Raw genomic sequence first — 21,072 nt, 5'->3', positions numbered from 1 at the left:
GCAGTCATTGCGGGGAGGTAAAAACGCTTTAGGTAAATTTTCCGGCTAGGTTTCAGGTGAAGCTGTTTGCAACACCGTATACATTCTCTATGGCCAAGTAATGTTCATGAGGGGATACGAATCACTTCCTTAATCTAGTTTAGGGCGCATGTAGTCTCCTCTACCAACCCAGATGCTGAATGTGTACCATCTGCACTAGAGCACAGGAGCACCTGTTTTGTTATGCCGAATCAGGGTCTGGCAAAATACCTGATGGTCAATTATTCTCTGAGATGATAGAAGTTTGAATGATCAGACATTGTTATTCTCGATAAGGGCGGCTGAGGTGTTTGTCATAAAATATATCGTCACAAAGTTGTAGTTCAGTCACTGAGAGATGGAATTCAGCGCATATAACTCTCTCCCGCCATTTTAGACTATTTACGTCCTCACATTATTACGCGTGGACGAAATTCGCTGTACAGGATTGCGTCCCGTTCTTGTGACTGGATGCAATGACTCCTTTGTGGTTGTCCTTCGTTCCACCAAAGTATAACTGCCGTTCCTCTATTATTTAACCGAAACGTAGTGTAAGTACAGAAAGACGATTCAAAATCACTTGACACGTGGTATTTCATTAAGCTCACATCGATGTAAATATGTAGCGTCATAAACAACCACATTGTCAACTGCCACACAATAATAAACCATTTCAGATTAATATTTTCCAAGCGACAATGCTTGTATCTCACTATATACGTGCAGGTAAAGTGTATTGTTAACTTGGGATCAGGAATGTCTGTCAGCCTATACTCTCTACCTCGTATATTTAAACAGCCAACAATAGACGACCTGCCAAGTGAAGTCACCCAAGACGGTCTGAACAGCCATGACTTCTCACACCCAACTCGCATCAATACCAACCACTACATGTGAATTGGTATACGTAATTTAATGCCTTCCTACACCTCGATCAAACAGACACCTCCACAAAAGCATACATCTCCAGATATGCATTCACCTCCGGAGAGGCTACACATTTTTTATAAGCATTCACCTCCATTATAACCATACACCTCCAGAAAGGCTACACATCCTTATAGGCATTCACCTCCAGGAAACTACACCTCCTTACAAGCATTCACCTCCATTATAACCATACACCCCCAGAAAGGCTACATATCCTTACAAGCATTCACCTCCATTATAACCATACACCTCCAGAAAGGCTACACATCCTTATAGGCATTCACCTCCAGAAAACTACACCTCCTTACAAGCATTCACCTCCATTATAACCATACACCTCCAGAAAGGCTACATATCCTTATAGGCATTCACCTCCAGAAAACTACACCTCCTTACAAGCATTCACCTCCATTATAACCATACACCTCCAGAAAGGCTACACATCCTTATAGGCATTCACCTCCAGAAAACTACACCTCCTTACAAGCATTCACCTCCATTATAACCATACACCTCCAGAAAGGCTACATATCCTTATAGGCATTCACCTCCAGAAAACTACACCTCCTTATAAGCATTCACCTCCATTATAACCATACACCTCCAGAAAACTACACCTCCTTATAAGCATTCACCTCCATTATAACCATACACCTCCAGAAAGGCTACACCTCCTTATAAGCATTCGCCGGATCCAGCATAACGAGCGAACGCTTTAACCACTGGGTTATCCCGCCGCCCCACAACTGGGATGAAACATGACATACAGTAGTACCATATATGGATGCACTGACGATATATATTCCAGCTAGGTCAAATTTGTATTTGCATAACTGGTGTCCTTATAGTCGCCACGATAATTATACTTCCTTACTGAGCATTTAAACTACGCCAGTGGGTATCCTTGCATATCAGGTTGTACATGAAAACTGTTATAACTTTCTTGTCAGTTCTTTGCAGTGTGCATGTAAATACTCCTGGTTTTATAAAAGCACGATTTTTGTATACTATTAAACAAACATTTCATTTTGTTACTAGGATAGTTTGCTCTCATTTGTTTATATTTAACCCAACCTACCATTAGAAATGTTTCCAGATTAACATACTCATATTGATAAGAAATACAGTGTTACACCTCGATTCAAACGCATCACTAATTAGATGACGAGGCGTTTGGCTGCATTGTGGGAGTCATACACAACCAGTAAACACCTCAATATGTTTGATACACCTTAAGTATGCACTTACGAAAATATCATACATTTCGAGACTGGGTGCACTTCATAACAAAGTTACCATTGATTGGTTCACCCTTTGTAGAAAAGCTCATGATCACATTTCCATATACATGACGTGAAGCATACTTCGAGGCAAGAATATCCTTTGAGATCATCATTCGGTTCATAAGCATACACCTCCTTATGTGCAGACACTTTGAGCTTAACATGAACCATTAAGCTAAGAATCAGTGTTGTGATATTGTACATTTGGCGTCGTACAGTTTGTCGGAACAAGGAATGTTCAGACTGGTTCCCGTTCGTGCTTGTGGGACACTCCACCATGAGTAGGATCAGGGAATCGGTCTAGACGTATATACAGACTGCGGCTGTTGTCAGATGTTCGGATCACGTGATTCTCCAACAAGTATGTGCGAGAGGATACACGTGACTGTGTCAACCCTGGGGTAAAATACATCACCACGAAGGCAGGCCTTGGATAAACACCAATCCTTTATTAGAACCCCGAAGTGAAATCAGACTGAATATCTCGAGGTTAATTCTTTGTATTAAAACCGTTCTTTTACACGTGATATATAGAGGAGAGACAAAACACGTTGTTCTGTGGTGTTCACCCGACAGCTCTGATTGGAAACGTTCAGATCCAGATCTTGCTAATCCTTAGCACAACACTGCGCTTCAGTTCAATCGCAGAACACAGAGAAACCCAGTATTTGGTTTCGTCCTCAAACAAATAATAATACCACATGATAAAACAGTTCCTGTGGACAGAGAAGTGATGTAAAGTAAATCTTCAAACCAAGGTAGAATGGGTCTGCCACTCGTAAAACGTACTTGGTAGCAATGTTCCGAAAGAGCCCGAAGGATGTGAAAGCTATGGGAGGGCGAGGAGAAACGCCAGCTTCATTGCTTCAACATTGTGAGACCTTGGCAGTCTATACCCGAACTACCAGGGTACCGTTGTTCAAAGCGATCTTACCGCTAAGGTAAGTAACTCCTATACCGAAGCAGTCTTAAGGTAGTCTTTCTTCTAGGGTTGTTTTTAACAACAAACACCCTGGGGCTCCCATAACTCCCATACTTTAACATGGACTTACGACAGCCGTTGCGTAAAGTGATCGTAACTCCCATACTTTAACATGGACTTACGACAGCCGTTGCGTAAAGTGATCGTAACTCCCATACTTTAACATGGACTTACGACAGCCGTTGCGTAAAGTGATCGTAACTCCCATACTTTAACATGGACTTACGACAGCCGTTGCGTAAAGTGATCGTAACTCCCATACTTTAACATGGACTTACGACAGTCGTTGGGTAAAGTGATCGTAACTCCCATACTTTAACATGGACTTACGACAGTCGTTGGGTAAAGTGATCGTAACTCCCATACTTTAACATGGACTTACGACAATCGTAGCGCTACGATCGGTTTGTGAAAAGGGCTCTTAGACAGTTACAGGAAAAAGTCTAGATATAGACATGGGTCTCTGTGATTACAGTCTTGCAATCCATCAGCAGCCCAAACACGTTGACAAATAACAGATGACGTATTCGCGAGAAACCAGTGTGTACATTCGTCTGTTTACCGCATGTCTGTAAGGTAACACGTACGTGTTTGCAAGTCTGTCTCACAGTCTCTGAACCATATGATTTTCCCTTCTGCCACGAAGCCGTTGCAATGTTAAAGCCTATAGGTAAGTAAGTCTAGATTTCTTCAGGTACTGGATTCCCCTGGGTTCCTTTCCAGTTTAAACGTATTGTTTGTTTATATCAAAATTTTATATACATTCAGAGACTAAAAGTTAGTCTATAGTTGGCCATAGTATTTAGTATTAAGGCTGCGTCTTCTAGATGTGTCCGTAAGGGGAACATGTCCACAGCGTAGCACACCTCGAGATTTGTACCACAGGAACCTCTAGCTCCAAGTAGTGAATATCATTGTCAATGCCCAGTTTCCTTTCCTGAACTCTTACAGGACTGGATAACCCAATGATTTCCCGATTTAGCGTCTTCATTGAAGACGTGTTGGCACGTCTGTCGTCTGTATTACGTTAATGTCAGCAGTATGTCATATTATGACTCGTTTTGTCTCAGGATCACCATTGGTAAATTAAGACGCTTTTATGAAACCGACGATCTTGTTGTTACCCTCGGTTTCTGTGAAACACTGGCGCTAAAACCCCACTTATTTACTTGTGTCACTTGTTATTACAAGACTATTACATTTGTTAAAGTACCGACAAAAGGATTATCCTTTCATAACTGAATTTACACAAGGGTGATCCACGCAGCCGAACCATTTCAAAAACCTATGTATTCAGGGTCCAGACTTATGTAATCAGGGTGCAAGGATTATGTATTCAGGGTTCAAGGATTATGTATTCAGGTTTCAAGGATTATGTATTCAGGATGGTACCTAACCACGGATTATCTGATGAAGCCGGTACAATCCTAAGAATTATGTATTCATTACCTAACCACAGGTTACCTAAACAAGCTGGTACTATCCAAAGGATTATGTACTCAGAATGGTACGTTCCCATAGATTATGTATCCGGGAGGGTACCTAATCACGGTTTATCTGATGGAACTGGTACAATCCTATGGGATAAGTATTCAGGATGGTACGTACCCATGGATTATGTATTCGGGACAGTACATATCCAATGATTATGCATTCATAGTTGTACCTAGACAATGATTATGCATTTAGGGTGGTACCTTACCAAAGGCTGTCCATTCAGCCTGGAACCTGACAAAGGATTATGTATTCAAATTAAGTATTGAAACCCTTTACTTCCAGTCATGTCCAACGCCCGTCAAATAACTGTCACATATAGTATAAAGTAACAATGGGGGAATGTTTCCCCGAGTTCAAATCTGATAATCGCTTCAATACAAAACAACTCTGTTGTATACAAACCAGCCCTATTGTATAACGCTATCCACAACAATCTGTCACGCATGAAACAGCGCTTCTGTGTATCTCTACTGATATGTGAGCTTCACGCCGGCTCATGTGCTTTAGCGTTGCGAATATGGGCGGATGTCGACAAATACCTCACCCGGGGAAACGCTGGAGGTAGATAGACTTGTCAGTGATGTCAACACGCACACCATGACCGCCAACGTAGCCGTTGCCAGGTAACGGAATTCACTAGAGATGGCGATGTTGAGCATGGTGGTTGCAGTTGTAAATTCTAACAATAGCTATACGAGCCATAATTTTGTTACAGACGATCGGACAGACACCCAGTTCGAACAGTCAATTCCGCCAGGAGGTTCAGTGTACCGCGTTATTTTCATGTTTTCCTAGCAGTAATTGTGAATAATTTATTTGGCAAAGGCGGGTAGAGACATGTAATGAAAAATACAATTTTTCTTTAAGAAACAATGCCAATTCAAAACCGTTATTGAATATTCCATTAGAATTTGAAGATATTCATAGAAATGTCTAAATGCCAGAGCGCTATAGCTCCACAATCGAAACATGAAGCAGGTTGCATTGAAACAAAGGGCTGAATACATCCACTGTATCGAATGTATGGACTTCAGTGTTAGTTTTAGATTTATATATCAGCGACGGAGTAGATTGGTTAAAGTGCTCGCTCGTTGCACGGATTGAATGAGTGTTGTTTTATGCCGCTCTTCCGTGGTAGTCCACCAGTATTCCGGTGGGGGATGGCGGCGCTAGGAAAGGTCTTCACACATTGTACGCATACAGGGCTTTGCTGTGACGAGCAAACGTTTTAAACATCTTGGCTATCCCCCAGTGTACCCAAGGTTCTAGATTGATTCTCCCCTTCTTGACATATCTATGCCTTGGTGTTACCCGGATACTGCTATAAGTGGCGTAAAAATACCCCCTATCCCCGGTTTATCAATCACTCAGTCTTTGAAATCCGTTGAGAGAAACATACATGATTTGATTTCTATTGCCGTTGTAACGTTGATCATTTCTTGTATCAGGAAAACTGATCTCTCACTCAATACATGTTACAAGCACTCGGCCTTTTTGCATTTTGAAACCTCATTTTAAAAAATCATATAACACGAATGAAACATGTCTGTTTCCGAGAAACGTGTCAATATCACCGCTGTAGGTGACAGGATGTCACACACATCCTTGAATTTGTCCAAACACCTGATCTGAAAGTCACGCCAATTGCAAGCGTGTGTAATCTGACAAGCATGCGTTAAGGCTAGATCAGGCTAGGTTACGACAAAAGGCAACATACTTCAAATTACCTCATCCAAAATAAAAGTCGACAGTGCACTTACGACCAGCAGTGTCGCGAACAAGATTTAGCTACGTTCGGCGATCTCTCCAGAAATGGACAAATGTTGCCAAAAGCCTTTCGACAAACTTCGAATATTTGAATAGGAATTTTCATCGAGGAAAGATTACGTTTCACATTGTAGTCTATGTGGAGAATAAGCCCCAGCATTGATTCAAAGTTGACACTTTAACTGCTAGGAGTCGAGTGACGGTCCGAAGGGACTTTCTGCAGTATATTGCTACTGTTCCAGAGTCTAGGACAAAGAGTGATTTGAATGCCTGTTTGGAAAGTGTAACAAAGCATGTTTTGTTGATCTCGATATTGATGAAACGTTGTAATTGTTCTGACTAGACATAACATTTTGAAACTGTCAGCCTGTTACTTTATCCAAGCATCGTTTGTGTTTAAAGAGGGACTAGACAGAGAATGTTTCAGTTTTTCACAGGGTTCTAACCACATCGTTTAGGAATTCCCTGGTAATTAACGGTGGTAGATGAAGCATACTTACAATACATGACCCAGTTCTCAACAACAACCGTATGTTAATTATAGTGTAGGAGTTACGAATCGCTAAAATCATGCCAGTGAGTCGGTGAGTTTAGTTTTATGCCACCTTTAGCAATATTCCTGCATTGTCACGGCCATCAGAAATGGGCTTCACACATTGTACCCACTTTGGGTTTTCGGCGTGACGAGCGAACGCTTTAACCACTAGGCTACGCCACACCCCTAAAATCATATTAAGTAAGAGTGATTTGTGGGCAAGGCCCTGTTAAACAAATGTCAGTAATTATTATTGTTTTAGTCCATCCTTGTGAAGATGGATTGCGGTTCGATTCTGGACCAGACAAACCAGACATAATGATACATGCCTCTTACTTGGGACGACGTCATACATCTCGGAAAACACTGGACCTGGCCTCACTCATTATGTGACACCGTTAGATAAACAGTTTGATGGTGAAAGGTCCAAACAGGAATCTCTGTGAATACCATTTGTTAGTATCCCTGCAATACGCCAGCTGTCTGAATTATGTAAAGGTTTCTGGTAAACGTAAACAGGATTGTGATGAATCACACATTGCTTAAACAGCACAATAAATTACGTGCCCAAGCAGCGCATCTTAAACATGAAGAGTGTCCAAAATAGGTATCACGTACGTTAGATTTAGTTGATCTGCGATTCTGCGTCTGTGGTCTAGTTGATATATCGTGATGAGTGGTCACTGGTCAGTGGTCCGTTCCCTGGCCATACAACTGAAGGGTTGGCCTAACTGTGGTTCCCTTCCTTGGTGTGTGGCTTTAAGAAGATAAGACGATCAGTGCTCGGGTCACATTCAGTCAAATGAGTAAAGTATTCGTGACAACTGGACCATGGTATCTCGACACATACATGTCGCTGTATATATGCAGTGGTATTGAACCCCATTTCACTTCAACTAATATAAGTATACTAACTATTAAAATCGTTTCACTGATGAAAGAGTTAACCTACAAATACGACAGTTCACATGACAGTGTTCTTAACGGATTGTCTACGTTATGCTATTGTGATCCTACAAAAACAATGCATCGCTCCACTTCATCCCACAACACATTCCTGACCAATCCTCGGGTCTTCCAACAATGGTATGGGTCCAGAAACGTCAACACGATAAACAATAAAAGGACAATGTTTTGAGCACACAGCGTGAGCCATTGCTCGTCTGTGGTCATCAAACCATCCCTGTATTCTCAGTAACACGTAGCTCCAGCTGTACATTCCTCACATTGGCAAACGTTAGGGTGTTGTGTCTGTTGTTAATTTACACTGAGATATAGACACTGACTCCAGTGAAACACTAGATTGTGTAACTTAATCAAGTAATGACAAAGTTCATTTTGTTCTTAGGAGTATAATCCTTTCTGAGGTTTCACAGATTAGTGAGTGTGTTTGGTTTTTCGCCGATTTTAGTAATAATCCACCAATACGGTGGACACGAGAAATGGGCTTCACACGTTGTACCCATGCAGGAATCGAACCGGTCTTAGGTGTGACGAACGAACGCTTGAACCACTACTCTACCGCACCTCCCCCACTTCACAGATCAGTATTTTAAAGTGTTTGCCTATATGTTTCAAAGAGTGTCTGATGATCCTGACTATAATAAATCTCTACAAAAGAATCTCACAAGTCAAAAGCTTTAAACCTAAAGCTTTGTAATATGTTAGTTGTGAAGTCACTCGGTTATTCAAAGTTGCGCGGAATGAAGTTGTCAAAAGTGACTGAAGTGTGGTAGATGTCACCCGACCCATCCTCATCATACAGGTCCATAATTTTGAACGTCGACTAAGAGTCAACCTACAAGAAACATCACAGTGCTTTCAATGATTCATGTAATGAAATATATGAAATGTCAGTGTAATATTCACTCCTTTACGGCCTCGGATTACAACCAGGTAAAACCAGTTAAAAATCGAAACAGTCGGTAATTTTAAGTGGGTCTAGAGACTCGTTCGGTGGGTATAATCGATGGCTAGGATTACTAATGAGTCGTGCCGAGTGTAATGTATCACTTTTCAAAGGATACATTCAAAGATATTTCTTTGATCCCGGGGGCGGTGGGGTGGCTCGTCACGCAGAAGACCCGGGTTCGATTCTCCACATGGGAACAATGTGTGACGCCTCTTTCTGGTGTCTCTCCGCTGTGATATTGCTAAATATTGCTAAAAGCGACATAAAACCATACTCACTCACTCTTTGATCCCGCTGAACATACATTTAGCAATGAAGAAGATATCTTCACTAAAATGGCCCAATGAGATAAAGGATTCAAGCAAGGTACCTGCCTGTCACCATCTATCTTTATATTGAACTATGCAAACTGAACGTATCGCAGATATGGTTATCGCACGGTCAGTAATAGAATGAAGTGCATACGCTTACAACCTCTTTCTTCATCGTCATTTAACACCTTTAGATCATAAAGCTTAACAGTATTACTTATAGTAATGCCCCCTTTCAAACGAAGAGGGCGTCTAAAAGCATGCATTTACAGTTAGGAAAATATTGAGTAATGTGTGGTGGCAACAGTTGGTATATTTATTTATTGTGACATGTCATCCATGTAGCAGATATTATGGCCATGTTCATTTTTTTGTGCAAAACATACATCTAAAAATCACCTTTTTAACGTTCTTTGATAAGGATGAATTGAAATCATAAACTGGTTCAGAAGACTGGAAGACATGAAATAATACTGAATGCCTCACAAGTACATTTCTTTTTTTGCACAAAACACAAAAAATAATTCGTATATATATATAAAAAAAATTCAACGACGGAGGTTACAAAAGTGTCTTGGATAAACCTCTTCTTGAAAAATGTAGTGATGGTAATGACAGAGAAATATACAGTCTACTCTTAAGTCACGTGCACAAAACAAAGGATTGTCTCATGAGCACTTGGTGTACGTAATCCATCGGGTGAAAATTAAATACTGAAAATGCGTATCTGTATATGGCAACCAGGCGGCTCGGGGGGAAGAGTTTAGGGTGGGGTGCGTCTTCGAGGAAGAAGGGAGCAGGGTAAGGGGAGGTGTTTGCCGGGTGGTAGGTGGATATGTGTATTTCCGGTCTTCGTGACGCAGGCAATACACATTGATCGCCTATTCACCGCACCTCTAAAGACGTCATTCGTCATAAAGACGTCAGATTTTGATTAGTTTAAACCGAAAGGAGATAAATACAAGTGTTCACTTGAGAACTGAACGTGACTAAAAAATTCAAACATTATCAAAACTTTACTAGGCTGAGAACAGCCACGAAAACACTGCAAATGTATGCCCAAAACACAACAATAGCACACTTTCCGATCCATCCACATCGGATAACCAGTTTTGTTTGGTATATATTTAGTCACTATCTCAGATGGGTGTTGTTTATTTGGCAAGGCTGTTTACATTGCTGATTGAGTTTATTCACGGGTCAATATATCATGTTTATTGCTCGACGTTAACGCTGAAGCCCACACAGTGTGTTCCTGGGAGGAAACGTAAATGGCACGGCTGAGTGGGCATAAACGCTTCAAATATGGAGGCCTTCCTTAAGACCTTCTCCAACCTCACATAAATTCACAGAACCTCCACCGTGACTGATGAGATATATATGGCAACTAGTTAAAGGTCATGAGAAGTCCTCTGTGAATGAAATGGGTGCTTTGTATGTCACAACGGAACAGCCCACCCGAGTCTGTATCTCTCCACAAGTGGCTCTTGAAATTAAGTATGCAGGATTATGCAAATTATCTGAACATGGTCGCGATCACAAGCGTCAAGAAAGTGTTAATACAAGCGGTCATGTCACTGGAATCCAACACCAGCCGATGCCTTCAACAAAACTCTTCGACATATCATCATATTCAAAGCGAGTGTCACATGGGTACTATGTGTGAAGCCCATTTCTGGTATTCCATGCCTTGATGCTGCAGGAATATTCTAAAAGCGGCGTAAAACCAAACTCAGTCAATCAGTCAGCCAGTCAGTCAAAGCGAGTGAGTGAGTGAGTTTAATGTTACGCCGCTTTCAGCACCATTCCAGCAATATCACCGCGGGGACACCAGAACCGGGCTTCATATATTGTACCCATGTTGGGAATCGAACCTAGCTGGGTCTTCGATGTGACAAACTAACGCTTAAACCATTAATTTACCCCAGCGAATCATCTTGCTTAACGATTTGGTCTATATACAGTCACAACCACCGCTTAACCAGTAAGTATCACAGGGATGACATTACGAAACCCTTACGTATAAACACCTCGTAAAGGTTTAAATTTCGATGGTCCTGTTTGAAGGGTTTGCACTGTATTTAACACCCTTTTAATTAACCCTGGTAACTAGGAATTCTTTATATTATATAAACATTTTTTTACTTCATCAGCTGCAATTTACTATAAAACTGTACTTAATTCCCCTGTGAAGACGGACACTACACACCATGTGTCCAAACGTCTCACAAACAAACAATGAACATCCCCACAAAAAAGCACTGCTAAGCAACAAAGCTATTTTTGAGACGACATTTCCCAGAAACCCGGCCTACATCAAACCGTATCCCAGCAACCACCAATAAATAATCCCCGTGGTATCTTTAATGTATGGCCACTCATTCACCTCGTTCCTAATCGCCGCGTTACTTTCACAATGGAGGAATTTGTTGAGGTTTTTCTAGGTTCAGCTATCAGTTGCATCTGAAACACCAAGCCTGTGTATACAGAAGCTCCACTCAGGGTTGACAGGAATCGCCATCACTGTGTCTCCAATTGGTTTAGTGGCCGTCCTGCCCTGCTTACGACTCTGGAAGCTTGACTGATGGGGATGAAATGGGTGTACTGGAAGCCGTTGACGATAGGCGTAACGAATCTTGTGTATTCACTGATTTGTTTTGTGTCACACCCCGTACACAAAGTATACTTTCGTAGTACATGTTTAAGCTAGCACAGCTGTGACATTGGTTGGAGACTTGTTTGCAAACAGACTGTCATGACCTCCATGTTTCAACATTTCAAACACTTTACTTTAACATAGCTGCATTACTGTCGGAAACCTGTTCTTAAACACAGATCTACCTAGGACTGTCGTAACCCTCTACTTTAGCATAGCTACATGACTGTCGGAAACCTGTACTTTAAGACAGGTCTGCCTAGGACCACCGTAACCTTTTATTTTAGCACAACAGTTGTAACCCTGTCCTTCAAAACAGAAGCATAATCTAGACTAGGACCTACTGCGGATAAAAGTAAAGCAAGAGGCATTTTTAGTAGGATTTGGTCTCCAGGTTATCTTACCTATTTAAAGGGTGCTGATCACACAAAATAGGATACCAAGCTGAAAAATGTATTTTTGACCTTCAAAATCAAAAAAACAAAATGGCTGCCAAAATCGCATATAATAGTGGTAGGTGTGCACAATATTTTCACCAAAGACTGTGTCTCCGCTTGCTAGATATTGAAAGCTCCACTCTTAAAGTGATTTAAAGGGTGCTTTAAATTGGATTCCAAGCTGAAAAATGTGTTTTGGGACCTTCAAATTTTAAAAACAAAATGGCCGCCATAGTCGCCTCAAGTAGTGGTAAGTCTGTACGGTATATCACCACCTTTGACTGCATGTCTATTTTCTAAATTTTGGAAACCTTATGTTTTCAAACATTTGAAGGATGATGACCATGAAAAAATGAATACCAGAAACATAATACTATTTTCGACCATCAATATTGAAGAAATAAAATGGCCAAAACATCACACTTTCATTGACAAAACTAGGGAATGCTTACATCTGTATATTTTGAAATATAAATGACCAGTGGACAATTACTATGTTGATACTGTTGCCACCAAAAGGTATAGAACTACCTTTCATTGAAAATAATAAATAAATTAGATTTTGTTACATAAATAATTTGTCCCATTTTTCTTTCTTTATATATATATTTTATCCAAATTGTCATAGATTCTTAGGAATAAAGTTGTTTTAGCTGTTACATAGTTCAGACAGTTAGCAACACATTATGGAACAGTACTGAGCACAGCTGTAAGTATTTTGAATGTCCTTTTTCTGAAGTGGTAATATGACAATCTGCACCTTCAATCCTTCACATGTATGTTACCATACTTCCTTTGATATGATCACTACAACTATGGGTGGTGGGGCCCCGTGTATGTGGCAGACATGAAATCCCTACCAGATGTTGCTCAAGATGAGTTTCAGAAGGGAAACTTTGTAGTCAAACGCTCTGAGTGAACATGCAATCAAGTTGATCCAGATCAGGCACAGGAGTGGTTGAATGGTACTGGAAAGAAGGTGGAAGTGTCGGCATTACAAACTCTGGATCTGCATTGAACAGATGGGCATTATCTTACAATCTCAGATCCCACATTGCAGCTGGTACCCATGATATGTTTCAAATTCACCCCAAGGATATTTTCAGATACAATCAAGCAAAACCAGCAGGGCAACATCGAGACAATGCAGACGGGAACACTCTTGTAAACATATTAGAGCGTTTTCAAGTCTTCGCATCTAATGTCCAACCAAGCGTCTTCCAAAACATTGCCACAAAAGACCTTGCAACTGAAAAGACACAGGAATCCTTACTTGATGCAAGAGTTCTTGGAAAGCAACAGCTAGATGACTCAGATGACTAGATACTCAGCAGCACAGAATCACCTGGAAGACAAACCATATACAACCCACTACCAAGGAACAACTGTGCAACATTTGAGAACCAATATGGTGTTGAACAGAAGCATACCACAAGGAATGATGGAACTGTGACGAAGGAAGACAGAAACGTTCTTCAGCGTCTCATGATCTCATATGCAGCTGGACGTGTTGTTGACCTTGACGGCATCTTGAAGCATGAACTTATGTCAGTGCCTGTAGCTCTTGCTGAAACCAACGGTTCTCTCAGGACAGGGAATAAATCAATGTTGGCTGATATTCTAATCTCAGGTGTTGATTGTCCTTCAAGGATTGACTTGAGTGGAAGTTCCACATCTCTACTTATAGATGGACAAGCCCAGATTCTGGCTGTTGGGAAGTCAGCAAATGCAACATCGTTTGGCGATCAGATGCGTTCACCAGCTCCATCTTTAGATCAGGTGCAGTATATGATCGCACTGATGTTGTGTTTGACAGATACAGAAATGAATACATACAATCTCAAACCAGACAGCGAAGATCCTAAACAACAAGGCCAATACAACGTATCGTGGAAGGCAGAAATGTGCCACTTCCCCACCCCTAGAATTTTATAGCTCTTCCTGACAACAAAGCTGACATTGCTTGCTTCTTGTCTGGAGAGTTACTGGCAAACGCTCCACATGATAAAGAGATAATTGTGGCTGGCGGCTTTGCCGATGAGAAAACAGTTAAGTGCTCTAAGTCCAGTTTTAACTTGGATCAACTTAGGTCAACTCATGAGGACGCTGATGCACGGCTCATGAGAAAACAGTTAAGTGCTCTAAGTCCAGTTTTAACTTGGATCAACTTAGGTCAACTCATGAGGACGCTGATGCACGGCTCATCCCTCATGCCATGAACATCACTACTGGCACAGTTGTAGTTACTACCAGATTTACAGATGTCTTCCTGCTTCTCCTAGCTCACTTTCCATCTCTTAAAGCTGACAACATCTGTAGACATTAGACATGCAGTCAAAGGTGATGATATACCGTACAGGCCTACCACTGCTTGAGGCGACTATGGCGGCCATTTTGTTTTTAAAATTTTAAGGTCCCCAAAAACATTTTTGTCAGCTTGGAATCCTGTTTATTCATCGGAAGCACTCTTTAAATGTCTTTAAAAGTGGAGTTTTCAAAATGTAGAAAGTGGAGATACAGGTTTGGGTGAAAATATCGTGCACACCTACAACTACTTTTGGCGAGTTTGGCAGCCATTTTGTTTCTTTAATTTTGAAGGTCAAAAATACATTTTTCAGCCTGGTATCCCAGTTTTTTTCGTGATCAGCACCCTTTACATAGGTAAGATAACCTGGATACCAAATCCTTACCAAAACATGCCTCAACATCTTTTAATTGAGCCTTTTTTTCAAGTCTATAATCCCAAAACCTTAACAATGGACCTATGTCGCATCTCAAATACTCTAAGACAGACGTACGATTGGTTTTAATTCCATTCCGTAACGACTTACGTTAATCCTGTTCAATAACACAGATGGTTGTTAGTGTGTGTCCGAGGATTGAAGTGACGATGATCGTTAGAGCGTTGAGGGATTGGAGTGACGATGGTCGTTAGTCTGTTTTCGAGGGTTCATTGGTAGGACGGTGACTGTTGGTCCGTATTCGAGGACTGGAGTGACGATGGTCGTTAGTGTGTTGAGGGATTGGAGTGACGATGGTCGTTAGTCTGTTTTCGAGGGTTCATTGGTGGGACGGTGACTGTTGGTCCGTATTCGAGGACTGGAGTGACGATGGTCGTTAGTGTGTTGAGGTATTGGAGTGACGATGGTCGTTAGTCTGTTTTCGAGGGTTCATTGGTAGGACGGTGACTGTTGGTCCGTATTCGAGGACTGGAGTGACGATGGTCGTTAGTGTGTTGAGGGATTGGAGTGACGATGGTCGTTAGTCTGTTTTCGAGGGTTCACTGGTGGGACGGTGACTGTTGGTCCGTATTCGAGGACTGGAGTGACGATGGTCGTTAGTGTGTTGAGGGATTGGAGTGACGATGGTCGTTAGTCTGTTTTCGAGGGTTCATTGGTGGGACGGTGACTGTTGGTCCGTATTCGAGGACTGGAGTGACGATGGTCGTTAGTGTGTTGAGGGATTGGAGTGACGATGGTCGTTAGTCTGTTTTCGAGGGTTCATTGGTGGGACGGTGACTGTTGGTCCGTATTCGAGGACTGGAGTGACGATGGTCGTTAGTGTGTTGAGGGATTGGAGTGACGATGGTCGTTAGTCTGTTTTCGAGGGTTCATTGGTGGGACGGTGACTGTTGGTCCGTATTCGAGGACTGGAGTGACGATGGTCGTTAGTGTGTTGAGGGATTGGAGTGACGATGGCTATTAGTCTGTTCGAGGATTGGACTGACGATATAGTCGTTAGTCTCGGGCTGTGTTCAAGGATTGGAGTGACGATGGTCGTTAGTGTGTGTTCGAGGAAAGGAGTGACGATGACCAGTAGTCTGTAGGAGGACTGGAGTGACGATGGCCATTAGTCTGTTCGAGGATCGGACTGACGATGGTCTGGGTTCATACAAGGGAGCGATGGTCGAAATACTATGATACTGAAACAGGTACACCTGAACTAGTGACAGTCACGGCACCGACACACTCAGGCTGACGTGCATTCAGATGAAATCGTTTCTGTCACACAAACATGTGCTTAGTGTTTTGAGAAAACACGAGTGCATCTGACATAGCTTTTACAGTTCGCAAGGGCCGTGTCACGCTGACCTAGGTTATCAAAGTGTTGAGTTGTGCAGATTAACAGTTATAAGTTTCAGGACCTTTTTATAAATGGCTACTATTCATAAAATTACGAGAGGCAAAGGGATAGAATAGGGCAACTGAATGCAGGCAGAAAGCCGCAACAGTTGGGCTTGGGAAAATAGATAATAGGGGTACTTTCAACTCCTCTCGTCCACGAGTAGATGTATTTTCCCTCTTTTATTGGTATATTGTCACCATTAGAGGGGTAAGGGCAGGGGGGATCTAGAATTTAAAATGGTCCGTCCAACGACACCTCACCATACAAGTTCATCGCCAAAACATTGTAATTTGTAGTATTGCTCAACAAGATGACAGATCGTTGCCAGCGCATCAACTATAAACCTTGAATTAGCTGACGGCTGAAATAGACAAGTAAACAACTGCATTTGCTCAACCAGCTACCGCCCGTCTAAAACAGCCTCACTATAAATTTCATTACGTGAGCAGGCCAGCTTTGAACACCATGGATCAGCGGCCGTATTTATGAGCAGAAAACACAAAGGTACAAGCTGGAAGGAAAACGTTTGCTACACTAGATATTAAGACGAACATTGACGTACTGTATAAAAATACGTACTGCACAAAATAAAACACGGTTATTATCACAATAGAAAATTACTAGAAGCTCAACCAGTAAAATATGTTGTGATCAACTATGTCAAAATAATTTATAGTGCGATCCTAGTGAAATTCGATAGCCGTCGGATGTATTTCGATTAAACAGTTTTTAACAGATTTACAGGACCGGTTGAGAGTAATCAATGTTTGTAAAGGACTCCGTCTTAAACGATATGTCGAGATACTGAAGTTCGAGTTATCTGTTTCTGTTTTATGTGTTTTCAAGTATGGTAACAGTGATTAAAATAACTACAACAATGTATAAATAACTGCCGTAGCCGAGTGGTTAGAGCGTTCGCTCGTGGCGCCGAGTCAAGACTCGAGTTCGATTCTCCACATGATGAAGCCCGCCGTGATTTTGGTGCAGTATTGCTAAAAGCGGGTTAAAACTAAACTCACTCACTCACCACAACACTAAAATGGTATATTGTAAGGAAAATAGCATATGATATTTTCGTGACGCGATAACAACGTATGGTAACTTCATTTTCCTGGGCTCGCCACATGGTTATATTCTACTCTCAAGAGTGGGGAACCCCACCCTGATATTGCTATAATATTGCTACAAGCGGCGTAAAACATCATTCACTACAACACTGAAATAGCATAGCACATATTTTCGTGACCTAGTAACAAGATTTGGTATCTTCTCTCATTTTACTACATACCATAGGTGTGTGTGTATTCTGCTCTAAAGAAGTTAAGGTTGCTTTCACATTGCTGTAGTTAAGCTATGCGGGTGTTCTAGGCTTAATATTACTGTGATTAGTATATAACTACACGTGTCAACAGTGTTAGTAGCATGAATCAAACACGAGTGTCTGTGAAGGTTCTGTGCCAGTGACACATATTGGTGGCAGTACGTGGCCTGTCAAGTAGTTTCAAGGGTCATGGTGGACCAGCTATATGTACACACTGGCGTTGTGTCCACATTACAAGGGGCAGTTAATCAAAGGACGTACATACACATATATATATACTCAACACGTTTCATAGTAAATCAGCAATACACATGAAGTAGACATAGGTCTGAGTTAGTAAATATAATTTTATGCAGAGTCAGCATCAGGCAAACTTTTCCAGCAGAAGTGTGGGTCATGAGATTATAAATGGACATGTGGTTATAAAACCAGTACAGCTAGGACAACAACCTTATAAGGACATGACTCCCATATGCCATCCGAACGAAGGGCTATAGATGCGTTCTTGACTTACTGTGGCTGTTCAACAGATGAGTCGCGATGGCTGAGTGGGTTGGACGGCTGACTTTGTGTGCTGGCGATTATCTGCCTGACTCTGAGGGTGTGGGTGCGAATCCAGGATAGTACTAGAATCTGTACTTAACTTAGAAAGTGTAATCTCAAATATAACATATGTTACATGTAAAGTTTAAGTTCATATGTTGTGAGATTTTTCACTATTTTCTCATCTTTATCCGTTCTTATTCCTTCCTCAAAGAGGTGGCAACTGGTCATGAAGCCTTATATATAAATATAGGATTAGATTTATATATCCGCAAATTATAGTTATATAAATAAGTGATAATCATTCAGGAAGTCTTATATTAATTACTTTGCTATACGTTGGTCCGACTCGTGAAGATCAGGGGTAGAATAGGTCTTCAGCAACCCCATGCTTGTCATAAAAATCGACTGTGCTTGTCGTAAGAGTTGACAAATGGGATCGGGTGGTCACGCGCGCTGGCTTGGTTGACATATGTCATCGGTTCCCAATTGCGCAAATCGATGCTCATGCTCTTGATCACTGGATTGTCTGGTCCAGACTCGATTATTTACAGACCACCGCCATATAGCTGGAATATTGCTGAATGTGGCGTAAAACTAAACTCACTCACACTCTCAGATATACGTTCTATGAGTAAATACAGTGAAATTAATTTGTGAAATTAATTTTATCGTGTTAATTTCTCTGTCTAAAATCCATATCACATGAAATGAAAGCGAAACCACCTGGCGCAGACCATGGCCTAGTCAGTGACAGCAAATTGAAATGCTATAAAGATTATGGAAATGACAGCAACTGACAATGGAGGTGTCGGGTATCGTTGTGATGTAAATTAAGGACGGCGAAATTGAATGTTACGTCTATCAGTGTTGTGTAAATGACAGCAACCAGGAGCGACAGTTATTAAGATATATGTTTGTGTTTCTGTGAGTCAGTCCTATCGCAAGTGTTATGCATTATCGTGTTGAATACAGTGTGAATTGAATACATTGATCAGGAAGGCTGTGGTAGTTCTTTAGTCCAGATATCTCAATACAAGGTCTCCAACTTGGAAGTTGTGTAGTGAATACGCTTTCAAATCATAATAACGTATATCTGATTGCAACATCTGATTAAACATACATGTATACTTATCTATGGTTAATACATCTATAGTTAAACAGCAAATCCTCACCTGCAAATGTAAACATAAACTACCAGGCACTCTACCGATTCAACAGGCCTATCTCTTAGTTGTCTATCAGAGTTATCTCCCGATCTGTGTCATTCCTCAAGCCTGAAACCGTTGTTTCGATGCTCCGGAATGGTCATGGAGTGAGGTTTGGGTGTGATATCTGAGGCATTTCAAAATCAAATCCATTGAGATTGGGGGCTTGAATTGTTACTTATTGACTACGCTACATGTGTAATAAAAACTACAAGAATTTGTCCCAATAAGTGCTAAATACTGACAGTGTGTTCTTGATTACTACATATTGTCGGATGGCCACCAGATCCACAACCCAAACACACACACATACGAGCGCGCACGCACATATAATTACCCACCATGTTAAAAAGCAAGGTGTCTAAGCGCCCTCGCAAAGGTAGAGTGAGTATTGATTTACGCCGCTTTTGACAATATTCCGGCAATATCATCAGAAATGGGCTTCACACGTGGTACCCAGGTGGGGAATCGAACCCGGGTCTTCAGCATGACAAGCGGACGATTGAACCAAAAGGCTACCTCACCGCCCCTCACTTTCAGTTAGAATAATGTTTGGCTATCCTCTCTATATATTTCCATGATATAAGACTTGAATACTCTAATACATTGTGGAATTGTTTATGCCTCACCTTGACTGTCATCGCATATAGTCTCATTGGTGTCCTGCATAGTTATCGTGAATGAAAACCTGCAACGTTTGCTTGTTTTTACATCATGTTTCACATTCATCGAAGTACCATATCAACATTCACTCCGATGAAAGCTCTGCACCAAGATCTTGACCTGTATACAATTGACAACTGAAATCTACAAAAGGTGGGTGAAGATCCACTTGACATCGACAAGTAAATACTATCAGCCTCTCCAGTGACAGCTCAGCAAATACGGCTGTGATTTACTTACAAGAGAGGTGGTGCGGGGGTTAAATATACATAGATACACGTTGCCTTGCAGTATGCTTAGGTCCTAAACGGTTAGAATCATTATCGTGCCTTACACTAAACCTACATGTATAGTGTATAGTACACTTTTCATCATGATATCACGTCATGCAAATCATCAAATAATTTTTATCTTAAACTCATAAAGCATTGATGGATTCAGAAGTCGAGTCAGACTAAAAACACGTCGGTATGTATAAACTGTGTCAAGTGATAAATGATACCTATGTATGATGTCGACCACCGCTGTAGAATCCCCCACCCCCACCCTCTCTCTCTCTCTCTCTCTCTCACACACACACCATTAAACATAAGCTATACTTTTAAATAGCATATGTGATAAATAGTTATTACTAACTTGTTATTACTCACAATACACATTTAATTAACTTCGTCATTATATGTGTTTGATATGTTCGTTGTTTTCTTAATTGTTGTTTAATGTTACTTTTTATGACTCAGTGAATGTAAAAAGACTTTTCTCTCGGGTAAAGTGTTATCTGTCTATCTATCTATCTATCTATCTATCTATCTATCTATCTATCTATCTATCTATCTATCTATCTATCTATCACTTGACTGTTATATGAAGAATCGATTATTTAC

The 21,072-nt window shown here is 41.1% G+C and overlaps 1 protein-coding gene across 1 annotated transcript in view; it reads left to right on the top strand.

Annotated features, from left to right (window-relative positions):
• The window catches only part of LOC137293628 (transmembrane protein 179-like), a 40,297-nt gene that overhangs the window by 13,207 nt on the left and 6,018 nt on the right, over positions 1–21,072 (top strand). The window lies entirely within an intron of this gene.

Source organism: Haliotis asinina, chromosome 8 (genome assembly GCF_037392515.1).
Source record: "Haliotis asinina isolate JCU_RB_2024 chromosome 8, JCU_Hal_asi_v2, whole genome shotgun sequence".
Lineage (NCBI taxonomy): Eukaryota > Metazoa > Mollusca > Gastropoda > Lepetellida > Haliotidae > Haliotis > Haliotis asinina.
The sequence above is the reverse complement of the archived record's forward strand: the minus strand, read 5'-3'. Positions and strand labels throughout refer to the sequence as shown.